Source organism: Bombus huntii, chromosome 4 (assembly GCF_024542735.1).
Source record: "Bombus huntii isolate Logan2020A chromosome 4, iyBomHunt1.1, whole genome shotgun sequence".
In the NCBI taxonomy this organism is placed as follows: Eukaryota; Metazoa; Arthropoda; class Insecta; order Hymenoptera; family Apidae; genus Bombus; species Bombus huntii.
This window is the reverse complement of record NC_066241.1, coordinates 8,510,552-8,536,814: the sequence shown is the minus strand read 5'-3', so window position 1 is coordinate 8,536,814 and position 26,263 is coordinate 8,510,552. Positions and strand designations below refer to the sequence as shown.

The following is a 26,263-nucleotide window of genomic DNA, read 5'->3' as shown; positions in this document are numbered from 1 at the left end:
ACGTACAGACCCGGTCACCCTTATCAAAACCGGTTTGAGAAGCAGACGCGAAAGGTCGGTTGATAAATCTTTAAGCAAATTCAAGCTGGAGGGATTGTCGATACGTTGGTACGGTGGAGAAACATCGTGGAAATGACGAGGGAGGCTTGATTCTCGCGGATGTCCCAAGGGTGAGATACAGACTAGAACGTAGCCGTAGAAGACGCGGATAAGGAAGAAAGATAGAGACAACGGTAGGGGATGAACGTGGCTGTGCGACTGTACGGAAAAGTATACAGTCGATTGGCCGCGAGTCTCGCTCGTGCCGGTCCTCCTCTGTGTTTTCATCCGAGCAAGAACCAAGGGAGAGGTCGATTGTGGAGTCGAGATTAAATTTGGAACGTTTCGTGTTATACGCTCGTGAAATTTAGAAAGGTAGGTACTCGCGCGAACGCGTTCCCAGGATGAAAGGAAATTTTCTCCGGGAACGAGAACGGTCAGCTGCGTATGCGAAAATTCCTCGAGCCTCCCGAATGAGATACACGAAACGAGACGAGAGCGTATCGTTCTATCACGATGTTCCAATAAATAAGCCGTAGGACGAACGACAAGCGCGTATCGTCGTACGAAAGTAGAATTTGTATGGTAGAAATTAGCGTTTAATTCGTTTAATTCGACGTATAAACTCGTGCGGTATATCGCGAGGTATCGAGGTACGCGAGGTAAGAGGCGCGCGTAATACAATAACGAGCCTTTCGCAACTTCGCTTTTCCGCTGAAATATGGAAGTAGCCTTTAATCTTTTAAATGGAACGCTGGTGTTACCTTGCAGAGTTATAAAGAATATGAAACGTTGACCGAGTAAGCGTCGGCTCGCGTAGCCTCGCGTTAACCGCTAAGATTTTTATAAATCTAATAAATTTGTTCCCAGTGAAAAATGTAATATTACTGCGGTAAAACGATGCTTAGACGATAGCCACGAAAGCGATACGTATTAGATACGATCGTTGGGCCGACGACAAAAATAAAGCGCGTCGTATCGGATCCAGTTTGATCTCTGGTTACGTCCGATGTGTCGTAATTTTATCAAACAGTTAATAATTTTCTATTTTTCCGACAATACCACCACTTCTTCCCAGCGTCAAACGCTACTCGATTTCCGCGCAATCGATGCTCCTCTTTAAATAACAAGACGTCTATTTAAATCCGAACAACGAATATTCCAATTACACGGTGGCTCGCGAAGGTATTCGAGCACCTGCCACAGCATTTTTTCACGAATATATTATACGTATATATTACACCGCACGAAATATCGTTAACATTAGCGAGACACGATTATCGTGATTATAATAGTAAAATTTAAAATATTCCGAATTTTGCAATCGAAAAACGTACGATACAAGCTGCAAGAAATTTATTGCAAACATTCTCTTAGCGGTAAATTACCATACGGTATAAATATCTTTAAATATATACAATCAGCTAATAAATTCTCTCCTTAAACATTATCATGGCTTACCACGATACAATGAACACAACTTGTTCAATAAAATTGTCGGTATCCGTACCAAATTTTACGGATATTACGCGATAGCCGTTGGATTTCGTTACAAAAGTAACGAGATCTCCAGGTATTTCCTGTAACGTACGCGTAAAAAGTTTGCAAGAGTGTTCACACGTGTTTCCCTCGTTCCCTGCTCTTTTCCGTTTTCGTCGAAACTACTGGCAAAAATTTATATTAATACCCGTAATTAGTCCAGTTTACCGGCTGTAAAACGTGCTGTTTGCGGGACCGAGAGAAGAGTCGGCGCGGGATAACAACGTTCTCGCCGTAATTTATATCGGGTTACGCGGTCAACGGTTGATAATAGGCAGCCGTGTTCTTTAAACGTTAATGCCGTGTCGGTCTCGCTCGATTCATATTCTCGCGAACATTGTGCTCGCTCGTTATTGTTGCACCTCGAATGGGCGCTTTTCATCGGCGTTGGCGGCATAATAAGCGATTAATCGCGCCACAGGTTCGCAGGTGGTGACTCGATGAGAAGCCGCCATCGACAGCGTCATTTCCTAACCCCATTGAATGTATCGAGAGCCGATTGAGAGGAATGGGGTTGCGCCGGGTGCCGATGGTGATTGGTGTGCGGTTGCACCGTTGCTTCTAACTTTCTGATCGAATGGCGGTTTGTAATGCTTGCGAAATGTTTATGGAGCTTCGTGGTACAACGATATATTTAGATATATACATAAATATATATGTATAAAGGAATAACGTTTTTCTACGGAGATTGAGTGCCAGAGGGGCGGAAACTGTCGAGCAATTTGATGAGAGGTGGCTACGGCCTTGGCGAACTAACGGTCCGCACAAAGCGACTTTGTGTAGGTGAAAATGATTTAATTTGCTTGGCGTTTAATGAATGACAAAGGCTGCAAATGAAATATTTCGTTCGAGGAGAGCATGGCGCGGACGACGCTCTGCGTTTGGAAATTATGTAAGTTAGCCATACCTTCTCGTAGAGCAGATTATTAACGCCAACGTTGCTTAAAGCCTTTGCGAAACTAATGATTTCACGGAAACGCGAACAAGTTCGAAGAATCGCTGGCCAAAGCTTTTAGATTCTTTTTTATTAAATCGACTTCGAGGTTTACGGGTGTGTCGTATAATTATAAGGTTCCTGATCCGTCGTCCACGAGCAATATGTATTTTTCGACGATTAAATTAACAAATAAGAATGCAGATCATCGGAATAGGTGTTCTTAGTTGATAAGAATAGGATTGATAATTGTTTGCGCGCGTCTAATATATCGTTAAATGAAATTGGAAAGATCTGTAGATTACGTTACATCTTGAAACCAGTCGCTTCATAAATACTGGGTTTTTAATTAAGGCAGCAGTTCTTCTTCGTTTGCATTTTACGAGATGATCGACGGCTTAACATTTCAACGAGCAACTCGCTGATAACTGTTTTAGCGCGTTAAATAATTACTTTGTCATAGAATACTTGCGACGATCCACCGTATCTTCAATTGTTGTACGTTGAATTCTCAATTTCACGGAACCTGATATATCTCCGATGGTTAAAATAGATAACGACTTTTGTTAGCGAATGTCGCTGCGTCCTGTCAATAATTCTATTTGCGTTATGCAGGGATATTTCGGTAAAGGGATGGCACATTTAAAAATTCTCCGCTTCTGCACAAACATTTCGTTGTTCTCTGTTCCACCGTAATCAAAATTTGACAACACAATATTTTTGTTAAAATATTCAACCGTATAAATTTGCGTATATTTTCGTTCTAGATTAATGCCTACTACAGATTTATCGAGTTACGTGTAAACTCAGAGAGCTAGTGCTATTTATACGAAAAAGAATGGTCAACGGGTAAAATTTTACAAAAGAAGAAAAAAAATTTAGAAAACGAGTAAAAAAATAATTCGTAATACGTAATAGTAGGTTGAATCTCGTCGATATCAATTTACCAAGTTTACGAACTTGTGCTTTTCGCTGTATTAAGACGAACGCGTAACAGCTCTACTCGTCTCAACATGATCGAAAAATGAAATATCGAGGTTACGGGAATTGCGAAGGCAACTAGTTGGAAGTTGCTGAATTTCCCTGATTTCTATACATCGAACCGCGTATAAACGTACAGAGACGTGCAAATGCCATGATGTGTATGGCTGTAGGAAAGGAAATAGGCCATTCGAACAGACAGGCTAAGCATTGTACGACAGCGAATGCAAATCGTCGAGTGCTAATTTCATAGATACGTCTGAATAGAATGAACTTGATTCGAGACCGATTTTGCTGGCTCATAAGAGGACAGCTAATGAATTATTATTGCCACGACGCTACCTACTAATTCCGATGCGATCGAAGCAACGTACACAAGGACGTAGTAAGTTATTTTCGCTTGACCGATCGTGTTCGATCGCGAGAACTATAACCACGTTGAATTATGTCATAATATATACAGGTTAAACGTCGATTTTTGATCGCCGAACACGTCGAGTGTTTACGGCTGAAAGCTCGTTGAAAGTTTACCGTAGTATGTCTGTACGCGCGCACTGTCGTGCACCCAAGGAACGCGCTTTTTTCCCATTGAAACGTATTTCCGATTATTTGTTTCCATTTTTGGGAAAACAACGAGGAGGTACAGCGATGTTTGATATACCCTGCCGGTTTGTTTGTAAATTCTAGCTTTTACGGGGGCAAAAAATGTATATTGTTTACACGAGACCGAGGGCAGAAAATTTTTGAAAAAGCACTCATAGGTCGCGAGAAAATTTTAATACCGAATGAATAAAAAATGGTTGATCGATGTAGCTAGACTGAAACTTTTAAATTCTAAATTCTGCAAACGAAGCGTAAAACCGAAATATTTTCCATGTCTATCTTTATATCAGGTTGCATCGTATATTAACGGCTGTTAAATGGAAACGCGCACTTTCGCGATCAAACAATATCGAACACGGTTTCGAAATTTTCGAACGGTAGATACCGGCTTTTAGCGTGATGTAAAATGTTCGCTGTATCCGTGTCGCCGCTTTTATCTCCTACCTCGATGGACAATATGGAAAAAGTCTATACGTTTTTGCCAATTGAGATTCGATACTTGCTTTTCCAACGTTTAATTACGCGAATTAGACAACGATTTTGAAAGATAGCTTTCCGAGGTAAAATAGTCTCGGTAATAAAATCGGTAATTTATTACTTTAATGCAACTGTCCGTCAGTTTATCGATTTGATTTGATATTGTCAATCCTTTTTCACTCGCTCCTACCTCGAAAATCTCTTATCCGTTACGTTTCTATTTTCTTAGCACCGTTTCAAATTCGATCAGGTGGACAGGCGCCGATATTAAATTCACTCGATAAAACGCAAACGCGTTACCTGTCAGATTACCATTCGAAACTGGGAATATTAACACGAGTATGTGTATACAATACAACATGCTCGAGGCAATAAAATCAAACCGCCACCGACGGCCGCTCGATCCACCAAGCATACACTGGGGTGAGAATCAAAGGTCTACCTATTATCACCCCTTCTCTTTCTCTCTCTCTCTCTCTCTCTTGCTCTCTTTATTCGAACTTCCGAGGCAGTCAAATTAGTATAGGAAAACCGATGTACTAGAAGAGATCACACGAATCTTGACTTTACGCTTTCACCTTACGCGTATCTGCGTTAGTTACGCTTGTTAACTAGTTACGTACCTTTTGTCAGCTATTTAAACCTTGATCGAATGTCGGTGGCAATTTCTACCTTTCAAAAATAATATATATATATGTCGGGTTTGTCGGGTTGACGCCAGTTTTAGGGGCGCGTTGAGTATCTTCTTTAGGACAAGTCATCGTAGTTGTTCAAAGAAGTTTACATTTACAATTATATGCACAAGTGTTGATTTAACAGAGTTTAACAATTTAACGTGCTTATTAGACACTCTTAAAGTAAAGACAATGTTCTTAGGTTCAAACGAATCCACGGTCACCGGGATAACTCTTTGTACAATTGAATATGTCTTGACACTCAAAGTGACGTTAGCTGTGACGCACGGTATCTTTCAGACTCCCTCGCCAGACGTTAAGTGTAAACTCTCCAAGGTGTTCATAAGAATAAAAGACTGACACGATCACACTTGTCAATTGCGTATTTGATCGGGGTTATCAACAAAATTCCAGGCGCCGTTACTAGGCAGACCCGCGTAGAGCAGTCGTTGCTCCTGTCTCGGGGCTTGTTTGTTAATACAGCGTGTGTCCCTCGATATTGGTACTTCTACTGTTAAGTAAAACGTTCATCCCGTGACCGTGGCTACGTTCGGTGACCAGTTGTGTCACCTTGACCCCAAGTCCACTGTTATAATACTATAATGAACAGCTATAATGAACAGTTTAGACCAAAGTATTGGGCATCTTCCCAAAATTCTAAAAGAAAGGCCCGTTCTCCCTGCATCTCCGACATATATATATGAAGTATCGTGGACGAGGGGCCTGGGGGGTGTCATGCGAATTATAAACAAGCGATTGCTGAGTATGTGCGTGGTAGGGCTAAGACGAGAGATACGAGGCTAAGACAAAAGACAAGGGGCTGCTGAGGGACGATAAACGAATTAACAGAAGTATGAGTTGAGAAGCCAGAGAGTGCGGATTGCGTTGTTGAGAGAGAGTTAAATCTGTGTTGACGAGAATTGTTAATTAATGATCTAATTGTCTTAATTATAATACGTTGTTACGATTAGTTCATGTTAAATAACCATTGTTTTCTGTTTAATTAACATCTGTTTAATCCATTTATTATTAATAAACTAATTATAATAGTTTACGATACTACATATATATATAAAAATCTGTCGTCGTAACAAGACCAGTCCGGAACCTTCTCTCCGTAGCGGGTTTTTGAAAATTTTCCCTCGCATTACGTCCTGTCTAATTCCTTGCCTTATTATACCAATACTTCGTAGTATCACGTATAGTTCGGAGTTCTTTCTAGTTTGCAGCATAAGAATCTCTAAAATCTCTGTTCCGCAACAGGCGCGTGCCTCAACCAAAAATAAATCACAACAGTGAAAAATATGGAACAAGAGAAAACTGTCGTGTTTCACTGACAAGAATCGTCTTGCAACATTTAATTTCACCCTGGAAATCTCCCGGAACAATTAAACGTACGAAGACGCCAAGTTGCGTCACGTAACGCCATCGTCTCGACGCAATCGCGAGCCTAATACCAATCGAGCAATAGCCAACCCGTGTGTACGTTGAAAGAATAACGAAAGACGTTGCCGTGCGAATCGAGGCTACTCGCGATCGAGATATTAGAAGATAAAGACGAAGACGTTGGATTTTTTAAGCGTCTAAGGAGTGGTGTTCTTGGAGGTTTCTCGTCGACACAGGTGGACGGGGTGAATTCCATTGACCTCGATTTCATAGCACACACGAGGGTCCCTTAATCACCCTTGACCCCTTTCCTCAACGAAATTGTGCATACAACCTTTTCCAATCTTCCGCATCTACAGCCACAATGGATCTTTAGAGGAGCTGCCGGCATCCCTTGAGCGTTACTTTAGAGCCAGCTTGGCGCTAGTTATACGTTCAACCTTCGTTCCGATCGAAATGCTTCTGACAGCTTCTGACACCTTCCCTGGTAACGACGTTAGGCCGTATTCCCGTGAAATGACCGCGAAACCGAATGATCGGAACTTTGCTTGACTAGGGGGATCGAGAGAGTTATTCACGGACTGGACGTGTAGTTTACGTCTATCAAGATCGCCTGTAATACGTATCGGGTCGTCGTATAAATAATGCCAATCTTGCGAAGGGGTGCTCGATGAATTTATCAGCGTCAACCAGGACAGTTCCTTGTGCGCAGAGCGTGACATATAACTGGGCGAACCAGCATCTCTTATAAGTAGACTGATTTTTATGCATTTATGGGAAATTGAAAGACAGAAGACACAGAGAGAGAGAGAGAGAGAGAGAGAGAGAGAGAGAGAGAGAGAGTTCGTAATACGCCAAAAAATATATAACGTAGTAAACTACGCATCGATAATATTTATAAAGTAGATAGAAAGTAGATCAGCGAGAAATCTGTGTTTCAGTTTCCGTTTCTTTAATCGTATTCATAAAAATTCATAAAAAGTTTGTTGAAAACTCCTGAAACTAGAGTCACAAAGTTGGAATATAACTTCAAGAGCAGATAGGAACGTAGCTTCGTGCGGATATGATAGACACCCTATAGAGAGGGGACAATTTTGTTCGAAGAGGTCGAACATGAAATGGAAGTTGTGTCAAGGCTGTCGTTATCGCACGATGTTGTATATCGTCCGGGTGTAGATTCAGAGAATCAATGGATACTATCGGACGTGCCTGGAAATCAGAATTTTGGCCTATATGGCCGTTTGTCGCAAAGACAGATCCCCTACGATTAGACTTCAGCGATGCCTGCCTCATATCAAGTACATATTACGTCTCTTATGCTAAGTTATCGTAAAGTAAGATTCCGTTTATCCAAAATCGTGGAAGGACAAACCTATTCGAATAACAAGATGTCTTGGATAACAGGAGTTCGCTAATTCTCTCTTCCACCTCTGTCCCTTCGGATAACAAGAGCTGATGTTCGTATTACTGGATTTCAATTAATCTGTTCGTGCGTGTTGCTTCTCGCGATATAGAATGCCATAAGATCGATCAGACGTTGAATTTCGCCATGCGACTGATTACTTTCTTAAACGAAGATCGAAACGAACGCATCGATCTTTCTTCAAAAATATTAAAATTCGTGCTTACCCGCAATTTTGTTAAGTGGAAATCGTTGTTTCCTTGCACGTATAACGGCCAATGCTTCAAGTTTTCAAGTAAAATATTCGTTTCGTATTAATACATCGCCGTGGTAAACACGTCTTCGGCAGCTGAGCAAATATTCATAGAAGTTAGCATGTATAGAGTGAACGTTCTTGTGCATCGAGTACAACGAAACAAGTTCGCATAACTGGTGCATGGTGCAGTGTGAGCCTGGATGGCGAGAGCTCAGCAACATGTTCGGTAAAGCAGGTACTGTAGCAAAATTTGTTTGAATAAGCCGAGTTTGGACAAATGGACTTCTATCGTACAACGCATATGTAATGACAACTTACGAGATATTTCTAACCCAGTTTACGCATAATTTCACATGGCAATGTAATTTACGCGTATACTTAGCCGCTTTGGAGTGCTTCGAAAGAAAATTAACGACGACTAGCGTACGAAGTGAAATTTGAAGAAAGACAGTTCTCCTTTGACTATCTTTGGACGTTGATTCGGAATGATCGTCAAAAGGCACGCACGCTTTGGAAATACGTACGATGGCTACATACGAGTTTCTGTTTCATGAAAATTTCGTTTGCGCGTGAAACATTTTTCCTTCTATTTTCGAGCGCGGGCTATTTTTTTTTTACACAAGGTTTTCTTTTTCTTCCTTTTTCCCTTTTGCGATGGAAAAGAGAGAACGTATAAATGTACATTTTCCAGAAACCTTTTAGGTCGACGTACGACGTCGATTTTTATTTACACACGCGCGACGTACGATACTTTGCTTTCGAAAAAAGGCCCCGAGCTTTCTACAGTTTCGGAGATCGTTGCAAACATCGCTTTCTATTCTGCCGGGAAATTAGCTGGAAACAAGGTCTCGTCGAAAATCGACGTTTATTATGCAACAACCTAATATAATCGTACTTCGATATTTAACGCGATTAGCTGTTATCTCATTTTGAAGTCGAACGATATTAAAATCATGTCTACTAATTGAGTTACAACTTAAATTATACAATCTGAAACTTTGGATAATAACAGTAATCAATGCTTCTGTGGAAATTGTAATTTATGCATTACGAAGTAACGAGCAACATATTTTACGGATTAGCTTACTGCACGATGTACCGCCATAGCTGTTGCTGAATAACAGCTGAAAATCTTGTAAAATATAGCTTGCATAAAATGTAGTATTACATGAGTATTTTTCATAAAGCATGATCCGTGTTAGCCTCGTGCTTTTTCTGAAGCGTGCAATTTTAAATAATCACATAGCGAAGCTACGTGTCCCAGAACTCGTCCGAAATTAAAAATCTGCATCGTATTCTCGTGTTACTAATGATTGCTGCGGTATAAGTACATAGACGTTTTACTAACACGTAAAATACGAATACGTAATCGCTTTCGGTTACGGTTTATTTGCGTTGAAATTGTAAATTGCGCGATGTAGGTTACCGGTTCGATGACGCTTTCATAGACATCGTACAAGTGAAATATAACTCGGTAGCAGGATATTGTCAAATGTACAAAAATTCTGTTGCTGTTTCGTAGCAGCAACATTCTACATTTGTATTAAAAACCTTTAAGTGTTCTACGCGTTACTATCATCGATCAGTTATCGAGAAACTTGCTATCGAAAATTGTTTGGTTTTCGATAGTTCCACCGATGAATGAGTGTTTTTTACACTATTTCAGATGTAAAAATATCGAATATCGCGTAAACATGTTTGAAACGGATATTACTTGGTCTAATGGGTGAAATTTTAATAAGAACGAAAGATCTTTCTTCTTACTTCTTTTTCAGATAACTCTGTCATCGATTTGGTATTTTATTTGTTTATTCATTTTTACGCAGTCCCTCCCTTGCAGGTTTAGGCGAACTTGCAAATTCACAGTATATCGCGTTCTTTAATTCTCTGATACTCGCTTGAAATTTACGTTCCACTTCGCATACAAAAATAAAATATACAATTTTAAACAACAATTTTTTCCTCTTATTTTTAGTACAATATCGCAAGTGTCTAGGAAATCGTAGCGATCGTTACACGAACATTCTCTGTATCAAACGTGATATACAATTAATTTAGTTTATTAGATTTTATCCGATATATCGATGGTTTTTAAATAGCGCGGGGAGAAACACGTAATTGCCTTGCGAATTAATCGGATAACAGAAAGTAGATAAACCTGTGGAATTAATAGAAAGCCACGAGTAGGAAACGAGACATGGCGTGATCCAAGTTTCTCGTTAAGGTCGTTTCATTCGTTCGCCAGGAAAGATAGAGCGGTTAAACGTATAACTTTAGCCACGGCCAATACAGACCTAATGAAACCGGGAATCCCTGATGGCGGATAAATAGCATCGACATTGTTCAATTTACTCGTAACGTGGCCTCTCGTTAATCGTCTGGAATTTCGATCGATTTGCGACAAAATTCGGCAATCAACCGGTTTCAAAATTGTTGCGCGCTTCGTTCGAACTCTTTGCTACCTTAGAATCACCGGATCTCGATCATGCGAAATATCATAATTAATTACGAGATGACCGGACAATCGAATAAGTCAAACTATGGCTATGTTTCGCAACGTATTACATTTTGATCTTCGTTTCTTTTTTCCAATCTGTTTTCCAATTCCTCTGTGTTCCGTTAAGTTACAATTTTTTAAAGAATCACTCCTGTTCCGCAGTCTTCGAACGTATTACTTGAACTTTATAGAGTTCGTCTAAGAGTGCAGGATTTGTAGTTTAAGTACTTTGAGCTACTTACTTTGTGATATCTCGAGGTACTTGGCTTCGCTGCGCGCGTAATCACCGATTCGTGTATGCATTCCTCGAGTGTACCACCGAGTCGCATATTTCGAATTACTGATGGCTTGGCGTCGAGTTATACGGGTATTATACAGTGTATATCAGGTATTTGACATATGCTCTTTCGCAACACGACGCGTAACATCAAACGTATGTACATACTGTTTAGATTATGATGTTGCCTGTTTTACCTTAAAGCACATTATAAGGCCAAGCTGAATAGTTTACAAAGACGTATTTATGATTCTTTACGTCTAGATCGTGTTTTTAATAGTACGTTGCGCTTCGTGAATATTTTTACCGTGAAACTGTCCATTTCCTTATAGGAAAATGTTTCTTCTTCGGGTTACATGTTAACAAGATTGAAACCCGAAGAATCACATATACGTCATCTAATAATACTTTACTTATAAGCGAAAGCTTACAATCTAAGATCTTTTACGATGTTCGTCGGTAAAATATAATTTAATAACGCGACGGTAAAAGCCAAGTCGATTTTCGTGGACCAACAAGTTCACGTTTCACAGACAAATACAATGAAACGTTCGTTTGACAATTCATGTAGCCGAAAAGTCTGTCGGTTTAATAAAAAGGAACGCCGTTTGCGGAGGTTTACGAGGTTAATCTCTTCCACGTTAAACGTTCCCGTAACATCGTCAGAACCACTCTTTCTCGTTGGACTTTTCTCTTCTGTTGTAATATTAAGAACGTTTATGGCGATACCCGATGCAGATGGAGAAAAATCTCGCGCGATTCTTCTTTTAGATTTGCTCTCTTTCTCATCGAGTTTCTTTTCCGCTTTCACTGTAACGCGCTCGTCATAAACTCCCGTCGGTTGTATGTATGTTGTTGTTGTTGTGTGTCTCGTCGCTGAGTGAGCAGAGCGTGTTGTCCCATTTTTATGCAAGTTGATTCAAAATCTAAAAGGTACACAGTGCAAACCTTTGTGATATGTTGAATACCAAAGTACAAAGAGAATTTGTAATAAAAAGAAGAATGTTAAAGTTATTTTATGTTTTTGAATACAAAGTGGCGAATTTGGTTGAGAATGCCTGGTTTCGGGAGAATAGCATCGAAGGTCTATTTGTGGGTTCCATCGACACGCGTGTATCGATCTGCTGTTTCGATTTTCAATCGAGCGATCATAAAACATTTAACAGCAAATAAAAACAGAATAGCAATATAAAGAAATGATATTTATATGAGAAAGAAAGTATAGCTTACTAATATATTAGCGATTTTTTAAAACATGCGTGCAATTTAAAGTTTACAGTCTACATCAAATGGTAAGGTTTCATTAAAAGTAGAAGACATAGAAAATAGAGGTCTAGAAATGGAGTCCTGAGACTATTGAACGGGATTATATTTATGATTCAATCGGATTTTTATTACGCAATACGCTTCGCTTTGTTCTAACGTTTCGTTTCGCTTTATCAGGGCAGACCTGAAAATTAATTCCAACGAACCACAAATATGTCATCTAATCATCTTTCTTTATTAGTAAACGTTTCAAATTTGGTTTACTTTAGATAACAACGCACGTAGTGGAGATGACACTTTGATTTTCGCGCCGTTCGTGAGCGCGTCGGTTCGCAGCGCCTCGTGCGGTAAAATATTGCATTCTTCCTTGTAACAATGCGTGGCGCGTTTCCACATTGAATAACCTAAGTGTTGTGTCTGTCGAAATGTCATTAATAATCATCAAAATATATCGTGTTTTCGCTTCATTTTCTACCAGTATATTAATAATAACAGCGAGCGTCGGAACATGGTGGAATTCCTTAAGAAACCGTACAGTGTCTTGAATTATCGTGCAATGAAAAGTGGCTGGTTCTATGAACGTTTTTGTAAACGTTACAACACGTTTTCCAAAGCTGTTTTTTCACAGGAATTGTTAATTTTCAAGTGAGTAAGCTCATTTTTGTATTGTTATAACATCGTTATTGTTACGCGTTCGACTGTCATTATTTTCCTAGACAATGGCTTACATATCGAGATAATCGTGTTTAACGATAGTATCGAGGAATACGAATACGAATATCTTTAGGTAAATAAACAATTCGGGACGCATATACAGTTGTTTACGAAGGGATTCGTACGCTTACCATAGTAAACCTTTACGTGTATATCGTGCGTATTACATAAAACACTTATGTGACTGCTATTATGACAAAATTCGACCACAATCTGACAATATATATATATATATATATATATATATATATATATATATATATATATATATATATATATAGAAGTTACAAGATATTTATTCCAAACTTGTATTTAAGTAAAGAACCAATATATAGTATGAATAATTGCTTTATATAATAACTGTTAAAGATATTGAAGGATACTCCAATTGAATACTGACATTCAACGATATTATGGATGGTTGCTTGTTTTTATTTTTGCGATCTCTACAAACTATATCAAAATCGTTAAAAATTTTATCAATATAATTTACCGACAGTCACTATAGTGCCAATAAAATTTCGAAATATTCCTAAAGAGTTTAAATAGTTTCGTTGGCCACGATAAATGCGCAGTGAATGTATCCAATATTTGTCATATCGGCAGAAATTAAAGAAATATTTGTATAGGTGATAGAGCTCTCGCAGGGCGCGCTGTATAATCTAATTTATGGACAAAGGATAGTCTGTGCTATCATTTGTCGTGACTTGAATGTTAACGAAGAAGTGAAATATTCGTCACGAAAAGTTCACTGCGGCGCAAGGCTAATCAGTTTGTTTCTGTGCGTGATTACAGATTTCTGGGTATAAAAATCAGCTTGCATGGACCTTGACTAGCCGGCCTTAATGCGAGGACTGCAGGCATTCAGTGCACCGAGAGAGGGTGAGTTTATTATTTATCGATCGTTCAATTTCTTTCTTCACCGATTACAAATATAATACGAGGCAGAAATTGAACTGGGCGAGCGATTAAAAGTAAAAAAAAAAAAAAAAAAAAAAAAAGAAATAAAACAAAAGATATAACGTATAAACCGAAGTTCGATTAATAGTTCGTCGGAAATCGTTCGATGGATCGTAGGAACTTAATCACCAACTCCATCAACACATATTTAAAATGTTTTGCAGAATAATTTTGTTCGATGAATGTACTTGATCGTTACAACTTTTATCGAGTTTGAATCGTATTATGGTAGCTTTATCGCAATATTATCTGGCATTCCCTGTAATTTTACCGAAGCATTCTGAATACGTCTCGTTCAATAGAAAAAAATCAACGCTCTATATTTATCGATAGATTGCGGGTTTTTCTGCACTTGCAATGAATTTAAAGACGCAAGAATATAGATCCATTTTTTAGTTCTGTCCATAAAAATATGAAATTGCGTAAAAGTTCACAATCTCTGCACGTCGTATGTAGAATTTTAGTAGGAAACACGCTGTTCGAATAATAGAACGGCCGCGTTAGACGATTCTATTAAACGAAAGTGAATTTCCTATTAAATCAATTGAAGCCGTAAACGACCGAAATTATAAAATAGCGTAATTAAAGTTTGCCCCGTGAGAAATTGAGGAAGTCGTATTTATTTCTCTTCATATCTACTGTACAAATACCACGTTGCAGTAGTTAAATACCGTTCATTAAGTCATAAGTAGCCTGTGAAAGTGAATGGTTAACAAGCTACTAAAACTTTCCGAACATAGTTCTCGTACATCCTTGTTTGATTCGTGTGATAAATTGTAGAGAGTTTAGTGGTTAGTTATCCGTATAGAGTTAAAGAGATGGATCGGTTCGTTAATTTTAGTAAATACAACGAGTGTATACGTATTGGAAATAAATATCGACTCCATAGGACGAAAGGTAGACAAAAATCGACGTAATCTCTTAATATTTTCGTCTCGTAAAAAGAATTCTCCTTTTGAAAAATTGCAACTTGCCTTGGAAACGTTCGGCGGTTCCGTATTTGTACCGATAGCACGTACTTATTTTCCCAGCGGTCCGTACCCTTTCTTACACTGTGATATTAAAATGGAGAAATATCCTTACAGCCGGAGAAAAAGAAAAGACGTTGCCGTTCTTTTCTTAGATTATGTGTCAGAAAGAAATCACGTCTATGAAACTGTTGGTTTTCTAGCGAGCTCGTCCAGTAGAAGTACGTACTAAGCCGAAACAATCGATTCAAATCCCCTAGTGACGTAGCAATCTTCTTCGTGATACTTTTGTGGACTAACGCTTCCGTTGCGGACGGTAATTGTATGAAATCGCGGGAGAAATTACGGGAATCGTACATTCAACGCGCAACCTACTGAATATTACATCAGTTCCGGAATCTGGCGATGGTATTCAGTGATCTTTTCCACGCTGTTTAACAACTTCTGGATATTTTTACTGACAAATCGCACGGTATCCTCGTGCGTACTCTTTATAGATCGATAAACGTCCGAAGGACATTTAGTGGAGAATTATTTTATCGATTACGTATACCATCGGGGACAAGAATAATTGGACAGTGGAAAGTTTGGCAACACGTATCGATGAAATTGCGCTGAATACGACTCGGTTACAAAAATGTGGATGTTAATTTCAATTCTTTATTAAATAATTTATGCACTGCAGTATGTAAGAAATAAAGTGTTAAAGTGTCCCTGATTGCATCTATTTCATTGTAATTTTCACATTAATATTGGCAGACAATATAACGAAGGAAACGTTTAATAGCGATTATAAATCGCAAATTAGTATCTAGAATGATTCATTAAACATTTGCAAACATATTTTAAACAGATAAATGATATCACGACGATTTAGATCTTCTCTATAATTTAGTAGGTTAAAGAGACGGCCTTGATCGATTGGTATAAAACTGTCACGAGCTATCTGGATAATGCCAAACTTGAAAAATATTTCTTCTAAATTAATTAAAGTTACTTGATTGGATCTACATCCTTGAACTATAAGAATCGTTCCGTCATTTTCAAAGTAATGAGCGGCTCGGTGAACAGAAATGACAAAAAAAAAAAAACGTGCCCTTAAGAACGCTTCTTTCGTGCTTTATCCTCTTTCAATTTCCTTTCAAATGTAAAAATATCGGACACTCTAGTTTAATAATTTCCGACATTAACCGCGTATTTAAATATTCGTCTAACTATGCAGATCTAATTCCCTATTTGTTAAAACGTTTCCTGAAATAGATTGTTATACGACGTAATATCAGTTTGTTTATGTAATTCAAGATGGGTCGGATAAGATTATCAATTAACGTTCTTAAAGCAGAAAAATAAAGGAAGTGGGATACTCTTAAAAACAGTTACATCGGTAAAACTGTTTACGTGAAAATGAGATCGGCACAATAACATACATTCAATGGAAATGTTAAAATTATAATCAAAATTGTAATTACAACGCTGAACCGCAATGGTAATTACATTTCACTGGCGTAAGCTGATTACATTTCAAAACACAGCGACACGAAGAAGTGAAAGTAATAAAGGGCAAAGTATGTACTTAAACGTAATGAATTCTCATACAATTTCGTGTTTCTCCCTGGTTCATATCGCCATCATAACGACGCGTATTACATTTCTATTATTAATATCGTGCTTTTTATCTCCTCTCGAAAGTTTCGCTTGCTTCTTTCAGTAAAAAATATTATTTAACTTGAATCGTCGAGTTGCTCGAGTAATTATACTATTTTGACGTTCGTAATACCCTTTCTACGTTAAACAGAGAAGTTGAAGTGGATAATTACAGTTTGAATCATTTTTGAAATACGTGTTTGTCACCTTTTTCTTTTCAGCGGTACAACTCCATTACGCCTTCGGTGCTCCGGAATAACGAAAGCAATTTAAAAATGTCAACGCGATCGTGAAATTTCCAGAAACGAAAGGTTCTATTAAACATTCCCTTTGTCATTAGAAATTAAACTGTTACTTCACAGACCGTTTTACTTATCACATGTTCGTTGATCACGGTACAATTTTAAATTGTAGTCCACCTACCTTAAACGATACTTTTAAACGATAGTCCGTTTAAACGATACTTTTGCCGACTAGTTGAATTCGCTTGCGCTTATCGAGTTCGACTGTAAGTATCAGGTTGTCCGGAAAGTGTCTTTCTTTTATAGACACGTATTTTACACCAAAAACGCACTTTTATACAAACATGAAACCTAATCTGTCGAACGTTGCGATCTTTAGTTTGATAGAGCAAAATGGATCATACGTAATTCGATAAAATAATATAAAACGGAAAATGTTGCGCATCCATTATTTCCTTATGAAACGAAAGAAACTTTTCCGACGACCTAATATACAACGATAAAAAAAAAAAAAAAAACAGATCCACTCGACAGTGAAAAGTATTCTACGAGTAGACTGCAAATCAGTTACTATGAATATATCATTGAGAGTAGTTGGATTGGTTTCCGACGATCCCAACTTAGATGCAAGGATACGACGACGAAGGCAAATCGATGGAGGAGTTAGGCTCAAAGTAGAATAGCTCCGTGTTTATCGCGGCGTGTTCTGCATCTTTAACCGTCCCATCCTACAGACATTCGCATTATGTCGCGATCTCTCCTTCGGTCGATGATCAATTTCTAACTGTTCGGTGAGTTTGCGAACTTTGAACGATATCAACGCGCAAGAGAGGGTCGATTAACGAGTTCTAACACGATCGTGATTTTGTCGAATGTTTATTTCGAAGCGTGTCTCGTTCTCTGAGCGTCTGGCGCTTACGTTCTAGGTGTCAGTCTAGGGGGTGTGCTTTCGTCAACGTTTTCTACGAGGTAGGAATCTGTGTCTCTCCAATTATGCGACTGTCGAAACGTTGTGAGCATCTCGCAAGCGGTGCGTTACGTGCGTATCAAGTCGTAGTGAAGTTTATCGAACGGACTCATCGAGCGCTTAAAAAACTAATTAATTTGTCGACGTGGTCCGAGTTGTAAACTTTGTAACGTGCAATGTGGAAAAATTCCAACTTCTCGAAAATAGCCGATACGCTGTCCGTATCGTAAACTCGGGATAATCTTATATCCTAAAGATATTATGGTCCGTAAAAGTGGATTGTTTTCGCGTTTGTGCAGCTGGTTGGCTCGGCCTATTCGTCGAAAACGATCGAAATATTCGAAATTGGGTCATTATTCCCGACGATGGCCAGTGGCCGATGTTTGGTAATTCTTGTCGTGGAATTGTAGCCGATAGAAACGTGACATTTAGATGGTGGCTCGTATCCAGGCCAATCACGCTTCGCGGAGGAATTAACTTGGTTTCAAGAACACCCTTTCTTTCTCGTCCTCCACAGTTGCTCTCTCTTTGCTCTCTCGCTTTTTCCTTTCCTACGATTCGCGATGAATTCCCGAAAGACAGGAGAAACGAGAATAGCTAGACAGTCAGCCAGCCCGAACTTCTCCACGAAACATTGGTTGGCAAGGAGCAGCCTCGAATTGGAACGACTCGGCTGCTGATAATGACCGTCGTCGTACATCTTCTTGCTTTCGTTTTTTCCCAACTTTCTACCTACGAGTCGTCGTCTATCGACTCAGCCTCAGTGGGACGGGTTTAACGAAAGAACCAGATAAGATTGATTTTCGAAGATCCGCTCTTGGCTAGCATTTTCACGATGACGAATTTCCGATTGGTCGTGTCGTCTTCGATTTCACTTCGACGTGTACAATGAGCCCTGGAAATACGCAACTCTTTTACGTCTTCGATTGCCATATTCGAAAGATCGATATTTTCGGTTACGATCTTAATTTGCAAATTCTTACTAGCGACGATACATTGGGTTGGCAACTAAGTAATTGCGGAATTTGTCAATATCACCTAATGATAGAATCCGCAATCACTTAGTTGCGAACCCAATACAAATGCAACGGCGGACGAAAGAAAGTTTAATACTTTGACTGCCACGTCGGTCATATGTGACCGCGGCAGACCTCACAAAGGACACAACCTGACAAACACGAAGATGGTATCCCACTGGGGGTAGCCACCCACATGATAATCTAACAGCTAAAACATTCTACCAAATGTCCAAACTGGACAAATTGTGAATGTAAACGATTAAATAAAAAAAAAAATATGTGACCGATCACGATTTCTCCTGTGTTGCCATGGTGGTCATTGGTGACCGGAGCGCTTCAACTTCTTACAATCGTAAAAATTGAATGAAGATTGACAGTTAGGGCATTTTGAATATAACCGATAAATAGAAGATACTTTGAGATAAAAAGTGCCCCATTGAACAGTTCAACATTTTTATTAGAACATCGATAAAAAAAAAAAAAAAGAGAGAACAAATCTTGCGTCTAACGGTGCACTGTGTTAAAACACTATGGCATCCTCAGGGAAACATGTGATTTCGGCGTGGCAGTCAAAGTGTTAAACGCAAGTGGTATAGTAATACTATAGTAATAGCAAAATACCGTGGATTTACGAAACGGCATCGTATTTGACAAGAGCGATGAATAAGCAACGAATAATACATACGACGGAATAGACTGTCGACAACGCGGTGAAAAATATCTGGTACAAATGTTACTAAACATATGTGCATACATACGAGTAAATCGCTCGCAACTTTGAACTCTCTTTTGTGCGCGCCTGTATGTTTGAAATAAGCAAACTTATCTCATCATCGAAGGAATTTTTATCGTTGAAAATTTTGAAATTCGTATTCTGGGACGATAGGAATCGTTCGAAGTTGACAATCGAGAAAAAGATGGTACGAATACTTCCGCGATTCAGTGTAATTTTTTATACGTAAAATTCGCGCATTTTCAACCTTCTGTTCCCTACGTCCATATATTACAACGTCTACGTTATAATCGGTTCGAGCTATCAAAGACTTACAGTAAGGTAAAGTAAATGTTTCTATTAAAAATTTCACAGATTACAGAGTATCGCCAAATGAAGTTGCAGCGTGTTTTGCGAAAAAACACGTTCTCGTTGGTGCAAAGCGAACCGCATCCGCGAATCGTTACGTCTGACGTAATTTTCGTCGAAGATCGTGCCGTGGATCGTATCGAAAGCAAACATTGCATAATAAACTTTCAAAAATAGACAGGAGAACGCGTTGGAATTGCGTAGTCGGTTCGTATGTACGTACAGAGAAACGAGGGTAGATGGACTGGTATTTATTCATTGGAAAGCAATAGCGAATGAGTGGGTAATGCATGCGCATCAAGCAGTATGATGTTACAGTTCACAGTTTGCATATTAAAAGCTTCGATGAGGCAAGATAACGCGTTTGTTCCGCGTTGCGTGTTTGTCGTTCTCCATCGTAGAAACTTTGCATTGTCTGTATCGTTGTTGTAACGTGTATTCTGGAATAGCGTTCGTGTATCGTTCGTCGTTGACGAAATAGAATTTTCATTCATCATCGAAAAGCAAAAAGAGAAGGATAAATTAAACGATGCGTCCTCATCAACCTCGATATTTTCATCGTTGATATTTCGTTAGCTTTTTTCCATCATTTCTCTAGCAACGTGCCCCTTTCGATACGTACGCGTTCATGCGTAAAAACAGGACACTCTGTATATAGATATACAGATCACTCTGTATACAGATTCTTCGTTGTTCAATGAAAATTAACTGACGTCGAAACGAAGCAACTCATGGAATGATCGTAACAGTAATTACAGAGCGCAATTATAGAGTTTTATAATCATGCAATGCCAGGTTGCAGTGAAGTCGCTGAGAACGATCGTTATCGACTTTTACGGCACGATTTTATGGACAGAGGGAGTGTCCACCGAGACTCTGCCTTACATCTTGGCTATCTTTTAGATATTTGTCGACAATTTCCAATCCATTCGATAGGAAATGCATTTCGTTTCACTCCCGTGCAAAATGTTCTAAGTTGCGTTCGTTTCTCAAATTAAACTACCATGAAATTTTCTTTGCAAAAATTCAACTCGAAGAATCTTCCAACTCGTTTCCCGCATTTCTGGTAAAAGGAAGCTGATGTTTGCGTTTAAGGGGAAGAAGTTATAGAAATAAATGGCGATATAATACGATACAGAAGATCGATTGGCGCGTCGTTACGCATTTCTTTCGTGTCGTGGCTGCCTTAAAACTGTTAAAATATTTAGTTTCGTCCCGACGGTTCTTTCTCCAACGACGTTTGTTCGAGCGGAAAGAAAGAAAAAGTGCGGTGTAAACTGGTTGTGTAAAATATTCACCGTCGTAAGAACGACGTGACGCGACAACGGTTTAATTAAAATTCCATCTGACCTATTAGCAGCAACTTGATCGCGAAAACTGTTTCTCATTCACAGGACTGGTAATTTCACGCCCAAGCTCGATTTATAACGCCTACCAAGCGTTCAGCTATATCTGCCCTTTCGCCCACGATAAAAGTGCAGAGCCTTTTGCCGCAGTCTTTTAAACCGTTCAGCTGTAAGCGGCTTGCCCGAGTTTAACTTCAACTCCCGTCCTTTCCTTGTCAAACTTTATTTGTTGCCGTTTACGCCAAACCTCGGGTTCGGAGCTTTCTCTCTGCAGTTTCCTGAAAAATCTCGAATATATTCCACTCGGTACATTTGCACGACGCAAAAGACGAAGGGAAACGCGTTAATGACGCCCGCGTTTCTATTATATTCGCGGAGAAATACGACAGGCAAACTACGGTTCTACGATGACACGACGCGACGTTCGATTTTTTAAGAGCAAAAAAAAAAAGCTTTCCCAACGAAAGCAACGCGTGAAAGCAAAGCAAAGAGGGAAAAGTTTGGAAGTGTCGGAAAATAAAAAGTTAACTTCGTTCGACTTTGATTTCTTGTTTGTTCCTTGTTTCTTGTCGTCGTTGTATTTTTTAGCTCCTTGGAACATTTTTGCAGCTTTATACGTGACGCGTTGTACTCGCGTAAATTGAGGAGGACGAGAGAGGAGAACGAGAAGCATCTCCCTTTCTATCGCAGATTCGATTTGCGCAACGTTGTACTTGTTACACAGGTCGGTCGCAAAGATGTTCACGTAGCCTTCAAATATAAAACATCGTAATTAGAACGTTGGCTGTACGAATTTTGTTGACACATTAGGACGCTATGTTGTGGAAACGTAGCACGGTTTATTCGCTTTCATCTTTGTTAAGAGAAAACGACTAGAAAGATATAAAATACAGCGTGGCAAAAATTATATACGCCTGTTATGTCTACGTGAAATCATAAAAATACTGTCGAACCTGGAGAGTGAAGCGAAAATCTTCGAGTTACGGAACTCTCGACTTATCGAAATTTCCCAGGGAAAGAGGTTTAACGAACGAAAATTCGACGTACAGAGAATTTGTGCACGATTATATTCACCTTTGCAGAAACTGTTAGTATCTTCAACTTGCTTTTAGAACTCGTTTCAAGTACGTAAATGCGTAAATAACGTACACAGGTGCATAAATGTGAAAGTTAAAGACGCGGGGATGACGACAATTACGCGTTCAGACGATTAGCTTCGAATATGCACGTGGTCGAAGCACAAGAAAGTAGATACACGGCTTGTATCGCCTTACGTTATCAGAGACAATCCTAACAGTTAGAAGAAAGGAAAAAATATCGAGTGTTCGATTTCTCACATTTTGCGACAAACCGCGTAGCTGATACGATTTCGATTCGAGTTGCAGAGACAATGGCGATAAAAGTTCGTCTCATAGAGGTCTGACTATTCCAAATTCGAGTTACACAGGTAAAATAATGCCTCTGGACACGTGACAAATAATTCCAGTCGAAGTAAGTTTTATTTCGACTTCTGGAGATTTTCCTAGCGGAGCGGAAGGGAACGTACAGAATTGTAGTCTTACGGAGGTTCTCGAGTTATAGAGGTTCGACTGTAACATCTCCTTGACGTTAAAAAAAATGAAAAGTGTCGTAATTTCCGATGTGAATTCTATCCCGAGATTTCTCTGTGTTAAATACTGTTCTAAATTCCTTTTAGAAATACATCGGTATTTAATGCTATTCATACGTAAATATAGATAATACTGCGCCCAAGCGTGTTTTTAGTTTCTTTGGTAAGTCAGGCGCACAAAATTCGATAGGCGTATGTCAACTTTTCGTGATTGACTGCATGCACGTTCTAAAATAGTATTCTGTGTTGCCACGACGGAGGATTAAACGACGTTTATCGTTAACAAACTCCGTCCAATAGTACTCGTATAGCGGAATTATGTCGTATTCGTTGAACGAGTGCGATTTAAATCGTGATTCGAGACTTTTTACTGGTATTTCAGCGATACTCGAGTTTGCAGCATTGTCTCGTTAAAAAGGGGCGTCTTTTCTATCGATCAACCGTGTATTTTTCTCTGTGATTGCTGTATTTACCGTTCGACTAACAGCATTGTTTTTCCCAGTGGTATCATATTTTTTCGAATCATTCGTTCGTTTGACGATCTTATTGGATCTTTCTTCTCGACACAACGGCGTTTGTAATTCGTCGTATTGTTTGAACTTTGAGCTTTTTGCATCGCGATCGGATTCCATATCCGACTATCTATCGAGAATAAAGCGAACGCCTTCAGCGACATTATTCCGCAGGACATTTGCCACGGGTACGCCAACCAATCGACGTGACCCTGCACTCGTATGCATCGATGCTTTTCGACGACCGTATCTTTTTATTCCGATCATTCGACCTCCGTCTACGCTTCTTTCTCCCGATACTTTCTACACAGTCGTTTACGTCCCATTCCCGTCCTACTGACTCACGTTTCGTTCGATGTCTATCTTTCTCCACTTTGACGTTTGATTTTTTACCGATAGACACGATGACAGGTGATAATCAATTTGCAAATTCCATGAAAATTCTATGAAAATTCTACCAAAGTTCTACCGCCTACGAAGACTCGTCGATGCAAAGCTGTTGATTTTTTAGTTTCGAGCAATTCTTCCTTCTTAAATGTTCAAGAGATGCCAACGGAGAAGCCTTTTTCGTTTCAATTATCTTTTATTTGCGTACTTTATTCCTATATCTTTAGATCCACCCATAAAAAAATTTTGCTAATTTTTACGATTTAGAATCCAGAAATATCGCGCCCCCGTTAATGTTCGCTCAATAACTGCAGATATATAAAGATTTAAAGATTGCAGGTTTATAAAGCCGCGTAGAGCGATAGAGCGCAAGCAGCCATTTATTTTCTCTACCAAACGTTAGGATAGATGTGAATTTTTGCGCCTTAAAATCCCCCATAAATTCATAGAAATGCACAGAATCTAATAAGCGGATATCAAAAGGTGCAACCGAATTTTCACCAAAATATTCCATATATTCCGAGAGGGAAGAAGCAGCAGCTTTTTGAAACGCAGCTATCTACTTGTTAAAACGAGGCAAGACGGGGTCGATGAATTTTTTTCCTTAAGCATAATTCGTTCATCCAGATAGAGATATTCTCGCCGGTATTATTTCGCGGGGATAGGCAAGTTTTTCTCGGTTTCATCCCTCTCGTGCGCTGTACCGCGCAAAAAGCGTAGCTGCACGTCCGGCGAACTGGTCGTTCCCTCGGAACTTTATTTCTCAGATTTTTCTACTCGCACGCGTCGGCCCATGCACGTTACGAGCGCTTCTTCTCGCCATTCTGGGCAACCGAAATACGCCAGCAACTTTCGCGAATCTCGTTCTTGTCGCGCGTTTTTCCCCGCAACTTTCGCGAATCTCTTTCTTGTCACACGCTTCTTACCCGCAACTTTGACTCTTGTGCAAGAAGCGGTTCGTTATTTGCTGTTCGTCGTTGCCTCGTCTAGCGATATCGGTTCCCATTCTCACGGCTTCTTTCGTATCACCGCGATTCTTCGAACGTTTGCAGCTTCCCGCGCTCGTTTCTCACCTTCTTTTTTAACTGCGGCAAGTTACGTGCAAGGCGCGGATCGCGAATGAATTATTTTTGTTGAGATATGTATAATTTTCTGTGCTGCACTTGGTTAAATGCGTAATAGAGATGCTTGTATGTGAGTGTCGGTGTGTGGAGGTGTGTGTGTGCGCGGCGTCTCGAAAACAGACGAGTGTAAACTAGTCGGTCGGTTAAGAGTCGGATACGGAAGAAAGTGCTGAGACGCGTGCAAGTGTGTATCGATGAATATATAAGAAATCGTCCATGAAATAAATATATTACTATTTTAATATGAATCCTCAGTGTAAATTTAGCGCTCCTATAACATTATTTCGGCTTCAAAGATCCACAGTTCTCAATAATTTTAGTCCCGCACGCTACATAATTACCGCACGCTCAAGATGTCTGAAGCGTGTTTTCGCGAATTGTAAAGACATAAATAGAAGAAAAAGACGATCTCGGTAGCGTAAGATTGGCCGATTGCTTATCAAATTTTAAAATTACTTGCCTGTAGAAAAATGTAAAACGTGATTTATCGTGCGATTTTCCCCTGTGATTTTGATATATTCACTGCGTGGAAACACAGCGGAAAATAGATTAATTTATCTTTTAGCGTAACAAATACAACGAGCGATAAATTAAAACAATTACAAGTTGTTAGAGATGCAGAAATATTTGTTTCGTTCTCGATACTTTTGTATAAATATTTCACGATTTTTAGAGTAGAATCATCGTTGCGTTGTGTTCAATCGCCAGTATTTTTTATTAAATTCTGATTTGCCATTCATAAACGACGATGTATGGGTTCCGTATATCCTTCAACTTTTTCCTCGCTAATATCGTCCGATGTAATACTCCCCTTTGCTACCAAAGGGATATCTACGTTTAAGGTCGAAAACGAGGTACCTAGACTACTTATGCAAATTCATAGTTTCATAAGATACAATTAGAAAATGTAACCTGGGTAGATATTTTACTTATCAAATATCGTGGAAAGTACATAATTTGCATATTTCATACATCATTTTCCATAGTGTACATTCTGTGTCCATTTCCCATAAATGCGTAAAAATCCGCACTTTAATTATTGCCTTGGCAACTAGGTGATTGCGGATTTTGCCATTAGATAGTATTGACAGAATCCGCAATCACTTAGTTGCCAACCCAATACGAGAAACAACCGCGCAAGTCGGTCAAAGGGATCGTTTTAAGCGCGTTTGAGGTAAACGAAAAATTCCCAACTAGGACGGAGTAAGCGTAAAGATCGGTTGGGAAATGGGAAAAGTAAGGCGAAGGGCCCGGAAAAATTTCAACCTTAATCCGGAAGCTACGTCATAGGAGGGCTGGAAACATTCGAAACAAGTATTAATTAAGCGCGATCGGGCTATGCTTGATTACACGTTGCGC

General features: G+C 39.3%; 1 protein-coding gene across 3 annotated transcripts in view; it reads left to right on the top strand.

The window, feature by feature from the left end:
- Window positions 1-26,263, top strand: part of LOC126864619 (heparan sulfate glucosamine 3-O-sulfotransferase 5) — a 189,091-nt gene that overhangs the window by 60,968 nt on the left and 101,860 nt on the right. For all 3 annotated transcript variants that reach the window (XR_007689255.1, XR_007689254.1, XM_050616140.1), the window contains exon 3: window positions 13,841-13,927. The gene's annotated coding sequence lies outside the window, so the exon portion shown is untranslated. The remainder of the gene's footprint in view (window positions 1-13,840; window positions 13,928-26,263) is intronic.